General features: G+C 36.9%; 1 pseudogene; it reads right to left on the reverse strand.

Annotated features, from left to right (window-relative positions):
- LOC121072173 overlaps positions 1–16449 on the reverse strand; it is a 37385-nt pseudogene that overhangs the window by 7595 nt on the left and 13341 nt on the right.

Consider the following 16449-nt stretch of genomic DNA (forward strand, 5'->3'; position numbering starts at 1 on the left):
TACTCACATTGGGTTGCACACTGGACAGCATTTGTAGCACTTTAAAAAAAAAGATGCACATGAATTGAGTACTCTTTCCTTGGGTTGTTTATAGATAGCACAGGTAGCACACACCACCTACTAGACTTTTCCAGCATTTTTCAGTACAGGCCCATTTTCTGTTGATTGTAATTTTGTCATAATTTAAACATAGTTTAACTATGAAAAAATTACACATCTGGTGTGTGCCTTAGGCTGAGGATTATGTTCTTTTGTTTTCAAAAGGTAAAATGCTTCAGTTGTTTCTTACAAGGCTTGAGAAAACTGTCTTTGATTAACCATCTGCATCAGTCTTAGAACTTGATGCGCCTCAGGCATATCCTCCACCTTTTCTACAAGTCTCCATAGGTACATGACTACCTTACAAGCCTGGGGGAGAGGGGGTAAGTATACTATGCAGCCTCACAATAGAGGCTCTAGCTACTTGTAAAATAAATAAATCCTAAATTTTCCACAAAGTTTGTATCTATGCTGAAAAGGACTTGCTCTGCAACTGCTGATGATCGTGCTTGTACCAAGCACTTCCAAAGGATTTGACAAGCACCCTCAATAGGAAGAAAGCTAGGCACCACAAAACCAAATCTACCTGCTGTTTTCAAAGCAATACAAGCTCTTTCTTAGTGAAGTGAATTTGTTAAATATTCCTTCAACATGTTCTGTTTTACCCTTAATTGGTAACAACTCAAAGAAAGGTTGACTTGGGTTATCAAATTCATTCTGAATGCCATGACTCTCTTCGTTTAGTTGCAATACCTTTCCTCTGCTAACTGCCAGCTACAAAGCAGCACTTTTTGCAAATACTTGCATTGGCATCTGTTCTAGCCTAACTGAAATGTTCATACACTAGGCAATCATGGAAACCATAAACAAAAAGATGACAAAGGGCCTAATTCCCTTCCTATTTTGATTTACTAGATAGAAAGCCACTGGTTTGAATGATTTTTTTCTGAAATAAATGAAAGTATAATTGGTCCTAAAGCATTCAAGTGGATAAGAGCATTTCAGTTTGATTACTAAAAAGTACCTGAAATATAACTTATGCTAAATTTTCATTTTAATTTTGTTTAAATGCTCAGAATAAAGTGAAGATAGATCCATACATTTCTTTAACTTCAAACTAAAAAGAAAAAAATTGTAGAACCGATACAGTAAAGAACAAAGCAACCCTTTTTAACTGTGTTCTATAATTTACCTTACTTTAAACTGTGCATTAAAAAAAAAAGCTATCAAGAAAGACTTTGAGATAAAGGAGTTGATGATTTTTGAAGGCTGCTCAAAAATAAAAAATGAAGTTACAAAACCTTAGAGGGGAATTCATTATTTAACAGAACAGATGATCATGTGAAAAAATGGTAATAAGTCTAACCTCTACTTCGCTTGCATTGACTTCTGTTCCAACTGATCCTGCTGTATATTTGCCATTAGATACAGTTGTGCTTGTTTTGCAGAAGTGTGTATATGACAGTGGAATTGTCAGTTCATGACTGGCAATCTGTAATAAAAGTAAACAAAAAGATATCTAGTCACACTTGAAGTGGTAGTTTCAGGCTGGAAAAAAAAAAGCATTGCCATTCATCTCTCTCTATATATGTGCACAGAGAAAAGACCTAATTTAATTAAACAGTAAAACTACAAGTAGGACAATGCTGAAGTCTTCCTTAGCAATTATTCTGTAAATCAAATAATTATTAAATTCAGATGTCAGAAGATAGGATAAAATAACACAATGCAATACTATGTGTTTTGCCATTAATGAGTTAGTATCTTAGTCTCTTAGATCAGGTTTTAGTTGCATACAGAAATTTTTCAATCAGGTTTTAAGAACAGTTAATTGCTCTTCCTCATGGATTTTCAAATCTTATGTTTATGTTTTCCTTTCTAGCTCATTTGAAATGGCTTTGTTAGTTTGTGTTCCCACTTCACTGTTTTTCACAGTGTCCTAATATTCAGCTTATTTTGAAGGAATGGTCTCATTTTAGCTCCAAAATTACCTATTTAGCACATGGCTTTGTTTGTCACTATTTACACCAGAATGCATAAAAATGGTCTGCTGTTATCATCAGTGTTGTATATACTACAAAGTTAAATTTTCAGCACTTCGTCTCCCTCTGCAAAAAAAATGTTGGATCCTTTTTGCATATATTGTCTGTGCCTTAGCTATCCTGATATCAGTGATGGATCCCATGAAGATGTTCAGCTCATATCCAGACCTTGAAAGATCACTTTGTTTATAGCTTATATTTTTCCCAAGTTTTGTTTTCATCAGTAACTCAGAAGAAACTATCCAACATTAAACTTGGCTTTCTTATACCTATAGAATTTTTCTGTTGCACTTCTTAGTGCTGTTCATCTTTTTGGCTCAGTTATCTTTCTTGTATTTTGTTTACTCTCAGATAGTAACTAACTAACCTGTAACATCTTAGTGTGAATTTCTAGATGCAGTTCAATTCCAACATGAGTGACTAGTACGGACCCATCTATATAGATATGGACAAGAGCACCAGCCTAAAGAGAAGACACAGAAACATAGTGATTTTCTTACCACACTGAACAAAGGTGCGTAAGAAAAAGAAGAAGGCAAAGAGATTTATTTTGCAAGAATTAGTATATTAAGAGCGAGTGGAAATTCTCCAATAGTCTGACAATAACAAATTTCACTACTCTAGGTGGACTCTAAATGAGCTAGTAGTTATTAACATGAGTTCTGCAAGGATCACAGTAATTCATTCAAATAACAGAAAAGCACATCTTTCTTCTTCTTAAGTTGGGTGAACACATACATGCTGTCTCTAGTTGTAACATATTTGCAACCCCAGATACTATTCCCTGCTCGTCCTCAGTAAGAGAAGAACAGAGCAGATTTTGAACTTGGTTCAAAGGCATTTTGGACAGATGACAAGTTATCTCCTAATATGAACATCTACAGAACTTTTCTTTTAAAACAGAGTAGCAGAATTGTAGTCTTGCCTTTTGAAACCAAGGGATTAGTCCTAACTTTTTTTGTTTGCATGTATCCACAGAGGGAAGTAATAAAACTGATGTTCACAGTATATAATTTTGATGGAGCAATGACAACAACTTTTCCATTCTCTCTTGTAGGCTGTCAAGAGGCTTAGAACCTGATTCACTTTGTACTTTGACGCAGCCCTGTGCCAGTAAATAGCTATTTTAAATAGGGGAAATGCAAAAAGCAGAAGGAAATGGAAGTAATGAACTTTCATTCATGGGTAAAAGCAGGTACAAATAACTTCCAAAGGAATGGTGATGAAAGAAATCAATCCCCTAACAAGCAACCCAAACCTATGAAGGAACAAGTGGATATGAAAGAGAATTAGAGATTCTATAATGAGACATTTTGGTGCAGTGTGCAATCAGATCCCGACACTCAGAGAGCAAACACGGGAGCCCAAGAGGTGTTGTGAAATACAGTGCCTCTGAAACATTTTTATTTTTTTTAAGTAATTTTACATTGAGAAATAATGGTCATGTGATCTTGTTGGTGCCAAATTGTGACATTTGCAATCAGGTAACATTTTGCTGATGTCAGTCAGTCTCACCTCACAGAGACCAGAGTAAACAATAAATCTATTCTCTAAGATTTAGATCTAGATTTTGGAAAGTCAGCACAATGCCTGAGCTTTATTTTGAAGAGTTGTGAACTGTAACTGTTATTTATGCCTCTTATTGATCTTTTGTATCAAGTGAATTGTGATCCCTACATTCAGTGTTTATTTACCATGAGACCATTGTTGAATGAAATATATGAATCTCTCTCTGAGCTCTTAATCTATGAATTTGTCCAGAAATAATCAAGAGATGCAACAAAGAAATTGAGCTATGAACCACGTGGATTTACTTTTTCATGCATTTGTTCTTCATAAACAAATTATAGTATTTGTCTGAACCTGAAACCAATTTGAAAGAATTTTTGGTTCAAGGCATGAATTAAAAATAACAAAATCAAACAAACAAACAAAAACAAACTTTAAAAACTACCAAAGCCTTGAAAAATTTTCCCAGAAAAACAGATCATCTTGAGCAGTAAGAAATTCCAGTAGCAGGGTTTAACTTATTACATAGCAGAGGCTATTTAAATTATAGGAGTGGTCATTTCCCTCATTACGGACTAGATTACGGAAGGTTCCAAGTTCCACATTTTGACAGTTAATGATTTAGCTTTTTGCTGGGTTAAGATAGCACGCTGGGAACCAGAAACCCAGGTTTCTGTGAGGTGAATATTCTTATACTGAGTTAGCATTTATGAAGAGGTCAGCTGCATACAGTGATCTTTCTGAAAAGGAGTACATATACCTCAGTGGATGATATTTTATGTTAGTCTAGCAAGTAAGAATTCTTTTCTTTTTCTCTTTCACTACTGCCTGTAGAGATTATGCTTCCTGGTTTTGGAGAGAAAAATAGAGATCTAAGATCGTAAAAGCACCATTTTGAAGAGGTTACCTGGTGAAAATAATTCACATTAAAACCAACAGAAAACTTGGGCAATGGCAATCCCTTTCTTTTTCCAGTAATTTTTCTTGTTCAACTCTTCCACCATTGCTTTCTGGCTGCAGTCGTCAGGCTTGTCCAAACATTCTTCCCAACATTTCCACAGATTCTCCACATCAAACTCTTCTTTGAAGCCTGTTAGGTTATCTCCTTTGTACATGTGTATTTCCCTAACCTAAACAGTAAGCAAATTTACATGGTGCTGTAAATGCATTGTCCACTTTCAACACAATGTACTCAATCACCCGCAATAAGAGATTATAGTTGTTCAAATGGTTCTATTTCCTTTAAAGAGACAGTGAAAGCTGTGAAAGACACTCAAGACACCAACAAGATATAATTGCTTTAAGGTGGAGTACAACTATACTCAGGAGGCCTGAAAGCTCTCCTTTTTTTACACTAATGTAAGTAAACTGCCTTTAAATCAAAGAAATTGCATATAAATCATAGGAATTACAATAGTACTACTGAGGAAAAAATCAGACCTTCAGTTTCAGGGGAAATTAATGGATAAATTTATCATAATAGGCTGCCTAATAAAACCTCTTGTATCTCTGTCCTCATTGAACAGATCTGATTTTTTTATGTCCTGAATTTTCAATGTCCAATATCACCTGACAGGAAATACTGTATTTCCTTTATGGTATTTTCTAAACCATATCTGGGTCACAGATGCATTTCTATTTTAGGCAGGTAAGAGCTGCATCTACCAAGAACAGGTGTTTTGTTAAGAGAAATAAATTGGAACAGAGAGCTATTATTTTCTTTTTGTGACCAGTTCTGTCATTGTGTTATCAGTGAAGAACTTACAAACTCAGACTCATCTTTTGAAAAGCCACAATTTAGATAGCACTGAAAATCTGCAGCTATGATTCTACCAACATTCACAAATCCAACCTGTAATATTGCAACCATTGCATGAGAGGTCTTTCCTCTCATGTAGTTCAAGCTGCTCTTTATAAATAAGCTAACCAATTAACAAATACAGCCTGACATTCAGACTACAGAACACAAGGGATTTTTTGCCACCAAATTGGAAAAAAAGACCTGCATGCATTTCTGTCTAAAGGATAGCATCAGTTTGGATCTGAATACACAAACCGAGAGCAAAATACATATAAAAGCCACAAATCACCAGAATGCCTCAGATGCCCACAAAGCTATTTTCCCACCTAGACACTGACTATACTTTTACTCACACAGAATCTGAAAAGATTGTTCAGCACTGTTTTCCGCATGAACAGAGACCATAAGGAAGATGACAAGATCAATAAAATCACTAAACAAAATATTAACTATGATTATGCTTACTCTGCTTTCTGAAGATTTGGTAATCACCTTTCATCCTGATAATTTCATCACCCATATGGCAGAATAAAATGAATAAATGGTGCATATATTTGTCTTATTATATGTTCAGAAACATGCATCAAATTTAATTTTAGTTTTGATTTCTTCTTCTTTGAAAAAGTTATATATGGTTTTATATTTTAATGCTTTATCTCATAGTATTTAAATTGGAACAATCACAGAAAACTGTAAAACAACTGGGAACCGAACTGTTAACTGATGTAAACTGATGCAGCTCCATCAGGATCAAGAATAGGAAGATAAAAGATGATGAACATTATTGCTTGCTAAGTCCTATTATAGCTGCCTGGCTAAGATGAGTGGTGTTCGCAAGGGATTGTTTTTTGCTTAAACTAGTTAAGCAATTCATAGACTTTCATGCAGTTTTTGCAGTTACTGCATTCAGGTAAAGGAAAGGCTAGGGCTGTCCACCAGTGATTAACAGATCGATATTTCTTTCAAGGGCAAAACAGACTGCATGCCTGGTCCTAAAGTAAACATTAAAAACTCTACTTCTGTTACAGTCTATCCATGCAGATTGCAGAGATATTACATATATATGGCCAAACTCCTACTGGCGGCAGTAAATCAGTCCATTCTATGTTTGAGTTTCTTATTAACCTACCATGTATTAATTTAGGTTGATTTAGCAGATTTTATTTTATTTGGCTACAAAAACAAGGCAGGGGTACAGATCTTTTCAGGGACTTGCCTTTAGCTTTTCAACAGGAAGATGCAAGCTCCATGAAGCATGCACATTACATGGCAAGGAAGCCAGAGTAAAGGAGAACTATGGCACAATGGGCTGATGTGAGCACACCTACTTATTAGGATTAAAAACACTTTCACTGAATATCTAAATGAAAAGTCCTGGATAAAGCTGGGATTTCTGAAGATCAGCCCTAAGAGAAACTGCATGAACACCATTTTTTGACTATCAGATAGTAAGTGAATTCCATTGCCAGAAGCCCAGATAATTTTCAAGTCTTAATCCAAGATTTACTGCCAAAGAGATAAGAAAGATCATGTCTTCAAGCCAACCTCCCGGGCAGGGTTCAGGTCTGATGTTCCTTTTTACTTCAGCCATGTCATCTCTGGTTTGTTTTAGTTAAATCCTTCATTTGATTAGTTAGATTAATTTACCTGTTGGCTGCCACTGCTGCAGTTACAGCAAAGAGTGAAGGCTTGGTAATCTTGGCACCAAATGCTCCACCAACATGTTTCACATAGCACATAATTTTATTGGACTGGAGGTTTAAAGCTGAAGCCACTAATTCCTGCAAAAGTGAAAGTCCAGGATTTTGTTAAGAATTGTCACATACAAAAGTACATTAAAAATGCCTATTTTCCATGGCTAACTATATTTGAGAAGGTAACAGGCTTAAGAATGCTGAGCAGAAAACTGGAGTTGCTGTAGATACAAAAAAAAAAAAAAAGGCTTTCAAACAAGCAGAGATGCTAATGAAAGCACTATCCAGTCTTTAAAGAATATTGGAAATGGAACAATAGCTCCATAAACTAGTTTGACTTTTTGATGTCAGATGTGATAAACTCTATATAGAATGGTAAAGTTCATCTGCAGCTAGATATAAAGCATCCACTGGTATATCAAACTGAATGGAACAGAGCGATTGTTTACAGCACAGTAGAGAGTTAAGTTAAAATGCTGACAGACCACTGCATTCTGAAAATTTTTCCTCAGACAGTGCTGCCAGAAATGCAAATAGAGGTTTAACTTGTAGGGCTGACAGGGAAAGTGTAAAAAATGCAAGCCAGTAATTAACTGCAAAAGCTAATACTAAACATGTAGAAATCACATACATTCTTTGAAACTGTTCTTTTCTACGGAGTTGCAATTCAATTCTGCTGTCAGCTAGGACTTCTTAACTTTTTTCCACATTATTGCATATAATTCATACAGCCAGTATACCTAACACATAATTAGTCTTTTCTCAGTGAGATTAAAGTCAAATTATTTATCTAAGACACCCTTTGTCCATCCCATAGTAATATTGCTCATTTGTGCCTGCACTGGATTGGATAATGCAAATAGCATCCTGTTCAGGAGAATTACTGTTACATTCAGCTTCATCATTAGTAGTGAGGCCTCTGATTTTCATTAAAAAAAACCATTCAAGTCAATTAATCTGAATTGGGAACAGCATTAGAGAGTTTAAAAAGAAGCGCAGAAGACTGAAAGTAACTCCAGATGTAGTTCAGCTTTAAAGTTATTTAGGAAGGTAAGAAACGTGTGTCTTTAATACTTCGTTTATCTGTACGCCTTTTGCACGCTGAGTTGACACATCATTCCGTTATCCTCCACTCTTGGAATAACAAGCACACTATTTGTGTTTCCAGGTAAAAGGTTTCCTGTTCTCCCAGGTGCAATTCACCTATTATGTATGTAATTATAGGAAAATCTAAGCTGCATTTCAAATGAACTGGGAGAGAATTTATATTTTCCTGTATATATATGTATCAGGGGAAAAAGCATTCTCTCACAGAAGGAAAAATGAAGTTTAATTTCTTTCTGGTTTCTTTGTATCTCAGGTTTACAATTTTTGGGACCATTTGTTTATTAGGGGAAAATTATTCAATCACCTAAAGCTTGTATAGCTTTATTTCCCCAGGATAAGATCAAAATCTACTTAATATCTGACGCCTTTTATTCTTTAAGGAGGCAGTATCTCATCTGTTATAATATGATTATAATCTATTCTCTTCTAAATCACTCTGTGAGGGAATGCTTTCCCTTTTTAGTTTCTTTTTTATCCTCTTTCCATCAGTATGTCCTTCTCCTTTTTCACTGTTTCTGCCCATTTCTATCCAACACTTTCCTTTTGTACAATTTTCCATTCAGAGAGGGGAATCCGTCAGGACACCACAGAACAAAAACTAATTCTGTCAGTTCTGTGTGATCTTTCCTTTATGCCATCCTTAGGTCTGACAAAATTTCCCTAGCAGTTATTCCTAAAACACACATTCACACAGAAGTAGTAGGGATCAGAACTGAATCCACTAGAGGATGATACAATGGGATGAGGAACAGCTGGAAAAAGTCCAAAGGAAAAGAGAAAAAAATTATCAGAAATCATGAACTTGCATGGAGAGTTTGACAATATAGAGGAGGCTCAACCCAAAAAAATGCAGGAATACATGAATCTTGAAATTCATGGAAAGCTACCACAAAGAGGAAGAGAATAGCTTGTGCTACACACCCACGGAAGAGAGAACAAGTAGTAGTACTTAACTTGCAGCAAATTCAGTCAGTCATGAGGATAATCTTTCTAATCATAGGAATGGTGAAGCACTGGGAAAAATTCCTAGCAGGGGATAGTTAAGCTTCATTAAATGTGGCCATTTCATCTCCATTACTTCTTAAGGGGCAAAAAAATCACCAAGAGTAAGTTTAGTTGAGAAGAGAATAGAAATCTGAATTCAGCTACCAGCTGGAAAATAGATTCTGAACTAGCATGACTCCCCTCCCTTGCCTGATGCACTGCATGCATGAACTACCTTCTAGGATTTAAGTTAACTGATGAAATAATTTCTCAATATCTCCTTTTTCTATTTTCCTTTCTTCAGTAATGTATGCATTGTGTTTTATTGCATGCTACAGCAAGAAATGAAAACAAAACATGCTAATTGTAATTGTCATATGATTTTTATATAGTACAATCTTTAATCATTTGCATGATCCTTTTTTTCAGATGGACAGATGGTTGCAGCTAAGTATTAGAAAGACCAGGACAGTTGTTCCCCTTTCATTATCAGAGAGCTTCTGTTTTTTATTTTTCATTGTTCATCTCATTTTGTCATTCCCCTAGATTAGAAATACTTAATACCTATTAATGGCATTCAGAGCCCTTGAAAATATTTTAGAATCAGATTGCTTGCTACTGAAAATGTGCCAGACTTGAAGCTTTTCAGAACTTGGATGTAGGATTCCAGAGCCTCTGCAAACATAAGCTTTCAAATTTAATTCTATGCTGATCTACTCCTGCTGGGAATTTGGCTCCCACCAGCTCCCTTAATGCTTTATGAATATTTGTTTTGCAATCTCAACCTAAATCTACAAATTTCAGCTTCTAATATACTGGATGAATAGGTACCTAACAAGAATTTTTTATGTTTCTAAAAATAAAACTTTGGAGGACTTTTATAAACTTTTTACATTTCACCTTTGGAAACAAACTCACATCTCAAGCCAATAAATAAATAAATAAAATAAAAATCCAAAGCCTGGCAAATATCTGCACAAGGAGGTGAGTAGTGAATGAGGTGACTTAAGAGATCTATCAAACAAGGAAGAGAAGATGGATTGTTACCTCAATAGCCAGAATTGGCTCCAGATGGCTTCATAAACTATCTTCACCTTTTTAGCTCCACACTTTGCCTGAGTCAGTGACTCTGCAACCACAGCACAGATTATCTGTCCAATGCAAATCATCTGTCACACACCAATGTACATTACCCAAGGGGCGGGGGGGGGGGGGAAGTAGTGGTTACGTTTCTCTACAGAGAAGGAACATTCTGTTTTGTGCAAATAGGTTATGCTCCAATGCCACTATTTATATTCTGCTCAAAGAATACTATTCCAGGGCAGACTTAACTTCATTAGATGAGAAATGCTATTGGCATCCTTCACCTGCTGCAACATCTCCAGCATGAAAAATGCTGCTGACATCAGTGATCATAAACATTTTCCCTGTGGCTGTCCTGAGGTGGCCAGATGCTGTGTCAAGTAAAACCCCATCTGGCCCAGACTGCTTTCCTTGTCTATTCTCAGAAATGAGTGAAACTCATACAAGAAAGAATAGAGGGGTAAGAGCAACACACTAAGAATTATGCTTGTGCCACTGCAAATACCAGGCAGCAGTGTCACCTGTGATGCAGACAGCATGAGGCCTGGGACATTTTGTATGGTCACATTGGCTGCCCAGGTCCCGTATATTTCAGTACTTGAAAAACTCCATTCCTTTTTTTTTTTTCTTCCCTTTATATAACTGAAGCAAAAGGTCCAGGCACTCCTCCAAATTAAGAAATACCTTGTCTTCTGCATATGTTTGCTCATCATTGCCATTTTGCCCTGGAACATCTTTTACTGTCATCAACCACTCCTGGCACCTGACAGGCCTCTGATGTTTCAAGTGACCTGGAAAGTAGAGCGCACACATAAATGACCATCATACACTGTACAAATCTCTCTAGTGTATGTAATTTCACAAACTTCAGGACAGAAAAATAATCCCCTTGGTATTCTCACCACAAACCTTTACATAGAGAATAAATTGGAAAAGTGTTGATTAGCATATTGCAAAAAAAATTAAAAGTATGAGCATCTGCGTGTGTACTGCATAAATAGCTCTTTAAATTCTAGTCCCAGTATCTTCAGAATTTAAGAACATATTTACTTCCTACATTTTCTGAACTAAAAGGGGTGAATGCATTAATACAGACTCTTCTGTCCATATCTGACATTATTTAAAGCACATGGTAAGGGCATTCTTAACTCATTTGTAATGCATACCTCATTATATGGCCAAATCAGACATTAAAAATAGAGAATACTCTAAACAACCGTTTGCGTATATAGTTTTTTCATACTTACATAATCTTTGCATGGGCTTTAATACTGGTGACCACAGCCAGCAAAAGTTCTCTTTCCACTGGATGAATATCATCAATGTAAACTGCTTCACCAGTGGCATGCTTAATATCAGACTGGTTCATGATGGGACATCCCACAGGATTTTGTGGAGTCTGTCCAGGGTCAACATCCTGCAAATAGGAACGTCATCTTCAGAACAGCACAGTAATTATAAAGACTTACAAACATTTTCTGTGATCATTTTGTGATACAATCCATGTGAAAATGGTCTAGATTTTATGACAATATTAATGGGAAACATTAGAAAGTATTAATTCCAGTTTTATAGTTTGTGCTCTATTGGCACTAAAGTGTTCTGCCTGAGGTCAAAGAAATATATTGCATTAGATACCATGCAAATCTCTAGTAAAAGGCAGACTCTTCCACAGAAAGATTGCAACAAATAAATGGGCAAAAAATAAAAATCCAGATACAGAGATTTAAAAGGGACAAAACTACTTGTTCACACAGTGGAACTATGGCAAACTAGAGCTAAAACCTTCTGGATCTTAGCTAGCCTGTCTGCTGGGTCTGTATTGCTTCTGATAGCACCCCAAGCAAGCCACACTCGCAGACTTCAGCTTCAACACTGCTTTAAACAAATAATGTTTCACATTGTTTACTTCGGAGAAAATATATCTGAAATCACGGCTATACTCAGATCTCTAAATTCTTCTTGTCCATCTTCCTAAGGAGACAGGTAAATTTGTATTCTGGACAGTGCTGACTAGAACAAAAAAACAGCTTCATCCAGGTTTCTGCTAATTAGATCCCCATCAAATCCCTCTAATACTTCAAAGAGCCTGGAGTTGAAAGTACTTCAGTCATACTTAATGAAAATACAGCTTTGGTACTCTCTGTTCTTGAGTTTCTGATAATTCACATCAGTTTGAAACAGACTATTGTTGGGGACAGGAAAAGTCTTCCAACTTCTGTGCTTTTTTGGGGGGGGCTTTTACTGAGTAGAAAGTCCTTTGTAAAACACGTCTTCTCAAAAAAGTCAATCTCTCAAAAGCGAACAGTACAAATTCTTGGCTGAAGCTGAAAGTTTTTGGTGAAAAACTGATACTAAGCAAAATTTTTTATTTTTTATTTTTTGATTTTGCAACAAAACAAAGATATGGGTGAAATTTCTTGATGAAATTTTAGATATTTTTAAACTGAAATCTTCTACTGAGCAAACATTATCATGTGCCAGCTGCATGTCCTTTTCATACTGTCATAAGATAGTGTGTGGCAGTTACAGATACAACATAAACCTCACCTGATAGAATTGGACACCCTGGGGAACACCCCTTTGTAGCATTCCCAAAGCATTCTTCTTCTCCCGTGAAAGTTCAGCATACCTGTAGCGATACTGAAAGGAAGGTGACGTCAGAGCAGTATTGTCAGACCTTTATTTTTTAAAGTAAAGCTTTTCCCCTCACATATTTTGAAATAAAGCATAGCACCTTTATCCTCCCCCTATCTCCCATTCCCAAATATTTAAAAAAGCAGAGATTTACTGCAGCCCGCATGCTTATGTGGATACGCAGTTCTTGTCCAGTCCTTACCATCTTATGTAAACCATGTAACACTTCCGGGTAAAGTCTGAATAGGAAGCTGACAAGCAAAGTTCATTTATATTCCACTTTTCCACTCGGAGCTGTTGGAGGGAGAGAAATTTCCTTCAGAACCAGTTTGCAAGTTTCATTCAGCATCTGATCATTCCATTGCCTGGTAGAAGAATAGGTTAGCATGAATCCACACCTCTTAGAAATAAAAGACAGCTAAAACTATTGCGACGTATGTTGGAAGTGGTAAGTAAATCAGAGTAAGTTATATCAAGAAATAACCTATTCAGGAGGACTGGTAAAAGAGACACTGTAAGAAACTGATGATAGCAGAATCCAACAGACCCCATACATCACACCGTAACTCCTGCTTTTTGCTTAATTACATTAAGACATCCGTAGTACTTTCCTACTAGCTTCTCACAGGACTTTCTTACACTGAGTGTGGTTGAGCCAATGCCTCCATATAAAATAGTTCAACCTACAATTGTGGCTGTGCCTGGACTGAAGAGGACTTGCAATCCAGAATTCACTATGGACAAAGCATTTTTTCTGACATTCAATGTGTCTGAAGGCTGAAATGAAGTCATCCTAATGGAAAAAAGGCAATAAAAATTCCATCAATGGCATAGATTGTCCTTGTTAAAGAAAACAGATCTATTATTCCTTGTAGTTATGTCCTGGTTTCAGGTAGGACAGAGTTAATTTTCCTCCTAGTAGCTGGCAGGGTGCTATGTTTTGGATTAAAATGAGAAGAGCGCTGATAACATGCTGATGTTTTAATTGTTGTAGAGCAGTGCTTACACCAAGCCAAGGACTTTTCAGCTTCTCGCTCTGTCCTGCTAGCGAGCAGGCTAGGCATGCAGCAGGAGCTGGGAGGGGACAGATCCAGGACAGCTGACCCGAACTGGCCAAAGGGGTATTCCATACCATCTGACGTCATGCTGAACAATATATAGGGGTGGCTAGCCGGGGTGGAGGGGGGGGCCGGCTGCTCGGGGATAGGCTGGGCATCGGTCAACGGGTGGTGAGCAATTGCATTGTGCATCACTTATTTCGTACACATTATTACTATTAATACTATTATTATCATTATTATTATTATTATCATTGTTATTCTTTCCCCTGTCTTAATAAACTGTCTTTATCTCAACTCACAGACTTCACTTTCCTGTTTCTCTCCCCCATCCCTGAGAGGGAGGGGGGAGGGTGAGCGAACGGCTGTGTGGTGTTTGGCTGCCAGCCGGGCTAAACCACAACAAGTTATCATTGTCCAAAAAAAAAAAAAAAAGCATAATTTTTAACAAACATTTGCTAGAATTAGTTTCTTTCTTTTTTTTTGTCGTTGTTTTTTGTTTTTTACTTTTCTTGAAGTATGAAGCGAATCATAGGGAAACATACTAAGAGAAGACATTGTTTGAGCTTATCTGCAAGTAAGAAAACATGCCAAAATCTTTTTTTTTTTTTTCCTTTCAGGAATTTAATGACTTCACAATGCTGGAAAAGCAGTTCTGGTATAAGCCACTTCATATATGGCTGGTATGTTTTTTAAATCAAATTCCAGTTCACCAAATAGTGGTTTCTGTTTCAGGACACAAAGGCCCCACTATACTAATGAAACTGATTTTGTGAAGATTTTACACTCATAGATTATGTTTTGTTCTAGCTACCATAATGGCATTTACAGAGGAAGGCACTAGAGAAAACTGTACTTTCTGTTGTCAGAAATCTCCTTTTGTTTTGGTAACGGTTAAAACATATTTTAAAAGAACATATAATAGTTTATTTCATAATCAGGGACAGACAACTCCTCTGAAGAGAGGTTATGAAGTGCCCTTTCTAGCCCCAGAAACAAAATCATATTCAGAGTCACAGAACTTTTAAAGTAGGGGTTAGCGGGTTAGATCTGTTACTGTGCATGTGATACCCCCATGACAATTGTAAGAAAACAGGATTACATGATGAACAGCAAGTGTACTTAGAGATGGAAAACCTTCTCAACAGGATTTACTTAGCTTCACTTAAACAACATTCACACCAACCCACCCAAAATCAAAACCAGCAACTGGCAGGAACAAGAGTGAGAACTGACAGATGGATTTCCATCTACACTGCTGTTCCTTTGCTTCCTGTTGACAATTCTTGCAAAAAATAATAAAGAAGTGTCCGTATGCATTTTTGTTGTGTCAGCAGAATTGGCCAAAGAGACAGTTCAGCATGAAAGAGAGTGGCCAAAACAGCCTCCCACCTAGAATGGTGTTAATTCTGTATGGTGAGGCTGCTGGTTCTCGTGTGTTATTCATGTGACTACTGACAGATAGTCTTCCTCCTCTTTGAAGTGGTTTTCTGAGCTCACCAGCCATGCTATTGTCTGGAGTACCCTCCATGGGTGCTTTAGTTCTGTGGTATAACTTCTTATGGGACAATGCAGATGGGATTTATTTCTTCTTTTACTCTATGGAGGGAACTAAACCTTTCCTCTTTCAGAACTAAAACCTCTCGTTTTTTGTTTTCTCTTACAGCCTGTTTGTCTCTCTAGTCACTACTGAGGCTCAAAGTTTCTGTGTAGCAGAAGCACTGTTGCTGCTACCAGCATAGATTGTGCTATTGCAGGTTTTGAGCTCATGGAATCTTTTATTTTTGATGGGAAACCTGGGATGGCTGATCAGCCTCTAAAAGGCTGTGAGTGCTCTTCCAGCTTGAGGCCATGTATGTTTACTATGCTGTATTGCAGTGGGCAGCTACTCTGGGGACAGACTGCAGATGCCAAGGTTGGCAGATACTCTGACAGTTACTCCTTCATTGACTTCAGTCACAACACACTCGCTTGTAGATTGGTCTTCCCCTACTTGCCCCGTACTTTTCCTCACATCCATTAGAGGGATATCTAACACAGTAACAATGACACCATTTCCTCCACCCCTAACCTCCTAAAGCCACACACTGTCACCTTTGCTCACAGCACTTTAGACTTTATTTTGTGAGTAGTCGCAATGATAGCTCAGGACTGTTCAGAGCAGAAATTGCTAATTAATTAGTGAGAAGAGGCCAGAAATAAGCTTTATTTTTATTTTTACTTTTGTTTATTTATTATTTTTTCTCGAGGCTCTCTGGCAATGTGACATTTCTCCTGGAAATACTCAGGAAGACCAAAGTTCTGTGTCTGAAAATGACACAAGAGCACATTTGAGAGTGGGGAAAAAACAGTGAGAGGCCCAAAGAAGCAGATGATGATAGCTGGTTGGAGAAAGTGAGAGAGGTGATGCAGGGATGTCAGTGCTTTCTTATCTTTTTACAAAGAATTAGTAACCTGCATGTTTCAGTGCCACTGAAGATAATTTAAATATTTCT

The sequence above is a fragment of the Cygnus olor genome, chromosome 6 (genome assembly GCF_009769625.2).
Source record: "Cygnus olor isolate bCygOlo1 chromosome 6, bCygOlo1.pri.v2, whole genome shotgun sequence".
Taxonomy (NCBI): domain Eukaryota; kingdom Metazoa; phylum Chordata; class Aves; order Anseriformes; family Anatidae; genus Cygnus; species Cygnus olor.